The sequence below is a fragment of the Hydra viridissima genome, unplaced genomic scaffold (genome assembly GCF_058129835.1).
Source record: "Hydra viridissima isolate aposymbiotic clone 2 unplaced genomic scaffold, HvirCarnegie_v1 scaffold_12, whole genome shotgun sequence".
In the NCBI taxonomy this organism is placed as follows: domain Eukaryota; kingdom Metazoa; phylum Cnidaria; class Hydrozoa; order Anthoathecata; family Hydridae; genus Hydra; species Hydra viridissima.
This window is the reverse complement of record NW_028324311.1, coordinates 6,861,210-6,864,690: the sequence shown is the minus strand read 5'-3', so window position 1 is coordinate 6,864,690 and position 3,481 is coordinate 6,861,210. Positions and strand designations below refer to the sequence as shown.

Here is a 3,481-nt window from a genome sequence, read left to right as displayed (position 1 = left end):
TTAAAAAAGTAATTCATTTTAGATTGGTTGTTACTAAGTGGTCATTGATCAATACAATCGCACCAACACGGTTTTTTAATTGCTACCGATCAATTATTTTGATGAAAGGTTTTAACTGTGATTCATTTTTCGCTGTGTAAGTTTTCAGTGTTCAAGATGAGAAGTACTTTCGACATTTTTTTTTTTTTTGCTTGCTATTTTCACATCAGCTTTTCCCAGAATAATGCTTTAAATCTTCAAGGTAACTCATAATTTAAAGATCTTTTTTAAATTTGTCAATAAACGGGTAAAATTAAGTCTAATTAAAGCCGATCAATCTTCATGTTTAACACATGAAACATAAAAATGAAAGAAGCTTAAGAATAAACAATACACACTACAAAGTGTAACACATTACTAGGGCAACCAAAAGCATGAAAAAACATTTTCTTTTTTTTTTTTCCTAATTTTTAACAAATAAGTAAGATATTTGTCTGTTACGTTAAAAAAAAAAAGATACATTTTGAGATTTATTACTTAGTGCTATTTTTGCAAATTGTGAATTTCATTGAATATTTTTGCAAATATATGCATATTAATGCATATTTGAGTATAAAAGCATACTTTTTACAGCATAATCAAGCACATTTTGCATAAAGGTATATTTTTATAGAATATTTTTAAAAAATTTCTCACATGCAGTGAAATTATATCAATCTAATTTAATAACTTTACTTTATTTTAATAATTTTTTAGTATTTTTTATTTTAGAAAAATTCTTCTCTAATAAATTAAAAAGTTAAAGATTTTTGTAAACTATTTTTGTGTAAGTCTAGTTTATTTATTTGCTGAGTAAATCAGATTTTATTTCATTATTAACAGAAAATATTTTTAAGCGTTGCAAATTGAGGTGGGTAATTTATGTAAACTTTTTGCGTGCAATAAATCTGTTTCAGAGAAAAAAAATATTCACTGTAAAACAGCACGACTCTGCAGCTTCTACACAGAAATTAATTGGGGAGACAATCAATTTTAAATCCAATCAAAATTCAAATCAATTAAAAAATTCTGTAAGATATTCACATTTTGCAGAGGATTAGTGTGACGCCTTTGTAGCCGCAAATATACCCCTATTTTTTTGAAAAAGTAGACGAAGTGGAAAGTCTCATCTAAAGCCACTCCTCCGATTACTGATGCTGCAGGAAGATGAGTAGAGATTCGTAAGATTCGTAGCAAGTTTTATTATTGGAATATTAGATCCTGACGATGAGTTGAATAATACAAATTATTATTCAATACCGAATACTTGACAAAGCTAACCATAACACTATTGCTTTTTGGCTTTTTGGTGAATCTTTCAAAATTTTGGCTGAAGGTTTTGAGAAAGATTCTATTTTTTGTTTATTTCAGATGCTGTACCATATATGGTAAAAGCAGCACGAACAATTAAATCATTTTACTCAAAAAAAACCCATTTAATTTGTTTAACAAAGTATTTTAAAATAAATGGCCATTTTTTCAACTAAAATATCTCTTAAAATACTGGTTAGAAATTGACGTTTTCTTTCAAATTCTTTGTAATTTATATTGGTCAAAGCGAGTACAAATTTTCAGGATTCTCGTATAATTAATTTAAGAGTTAAGTTTAAATTAACTGACCTTATACTTTTGACACTTTTTTATCGTTGTATTTTGACCGAAATCTCTTTTTGATTGATTTTGATACCAAAATAACATTTGTATTTTAATTCTTTTTAATTTTGGTTATACAATTTATTCCAAATAAAAATTTTAAAAAAAATCTGTCTTCTTTTTTTTTTATTTGTTTAAAAAAAAACATAGAAATAGTTTAAGTAATCGCTAAAAAAATCTAAGTGAACCTCATATTTTTGAAAGCCACTGTACTACCAGGAGCCTGCAGCTAAAAAAAAATTCCATCAAAACTTAAATATCTTGAGTTAAAATGTATTATTATTATTCACGCACGTCCTTAAATTATTATTATTATTCACGCACATCCTTTGCCTAGAAAATGCATGTGCATTTATGGAAAAAGTTCTTATTAAAATTAAAATTAATTAAATGCTTGTTTCATTTTAAATAAAGTGCTAAATTTATTTTTAAAAAAATGTCTTGCTTGTTAACTATAAAATGAAAACATTAAAAAGTTAATAAATTTTCATGTTTTTCATTTATGTCGTTCTACGGATAACACGTATTCGCCAGAATAAAACATGAAGCATGTAAGTCTATTCATTTTCTCACTACCACTAGATTACCACCGAAGTGGCTGCCCTGAGGGAAACTGTTATAAAAATCACTCCGTGGAGAAATATTTCTTTAAAGGTGCTTATTAGCAAGTTTTTACAATATATCTATCGCAAATATTTATTTTCTAATTTCTAAAAAATTGATGAGCGTTACTTTAGCATCAGAATTTTTTTTAAAAAAAAGCCAATAAGAAAAAAAAAAAAGACATTTAAATGTTATAAGTGTGGACAGCAGTCCACACTTATAACATTTATAACATTTATAAGTTTCTATTTTAACTATTGCATAAAATTATTTGATAATATAGTTTAATGTAAAGTCAAAAAAATCTCTTTCCTTGAAACAAAATCTGCTTATCCCAGCTTTAACCAGTTTATGTTAACCAAATCCATATAGATTCCTCCCCCTTCTTTTCCAGCCGGAAAAAAGTGTATGGTTCAGCAAAATATTTTGGATATTTTTTTATTAGTTTTAAATGATTTAGTTAAATATTTTTTAACTCATTTACTTTTAACTCTAACATTTATTTTTTATACTCTTTTTTTTGATGGTCACCTTAAAAACTGAAGCTCGTGAGTTAAATATTGCAGCTTCATCTGTAGTTTGTAATAACTTAAAATTTGTATACCAATTTCTTTCAATTGTTGCCTTATGTCAAAAGCCTACAGAGTAACCTTGTATGGAAAAAAGGAAATTTTTGCATCAACTGTAATACCATTAAAACATCACCTTTAATCTAAAAACCTACGAAACTCGATAATATTTCAAAATTTCTGTAAAGTTGTATCGCGACTTGTACTTTCTGAATTAATGACGTCAGAGCAGTATTGAAAGTCATTTTTCAAATTTTTCACGAAAAAAAAGTTTCTTAAGTAACCTTTTAAACATATTTAAAAAAAATCATTTTTTTTACAAAAACCTAAAAATATCTTTTTTTTTCCTTTTTAAAAGTTAAAATTGGAAGTTAATATCACAAACGAATTTCACTTTTTTTTTGTTTTTCAATAGTTTGATTTTAAGTTTTCAATTAAGAGAAATTTAAGTTGGAATTTATGAGAAAATAAAATACGTTGGCTAAACTTATTTTGCTGTACAAAAATATTTTCGTTAGCATTCCACATTTTAGGGGTGAATAAAATTCTTAAACGCTGTTAAATTTTGGAAATAAAATTTTCTACATATATATAAATTGATGAAGGCAAAGAGCAGTTGTACGGACTTACTTATAGAA

At 26.0% G+C, this 3,481-nt stretch overlaps 1 long non-coding RNA gene across 1 annotated transcript; it reads left to right on the top strand.

Annotated features, from left to right (window-relative positions):
* The first annotated feature begins 202 nt into the window (after window positions 1-202).
* Window positions 203-1,609, top strand: LOC149881012 (uncharacterized). Its single transcript, XR_016445776.1, has 3 exons — window positions 203-241; window positions 751-805; window positions 936-1,609. It is a non-coding gene; the product is annotated as an uncharacterized LOC149881012 (long non-coding RNA).
* Window positions 1,610-3,481: the final 1,872 nt, after the last annotated feature.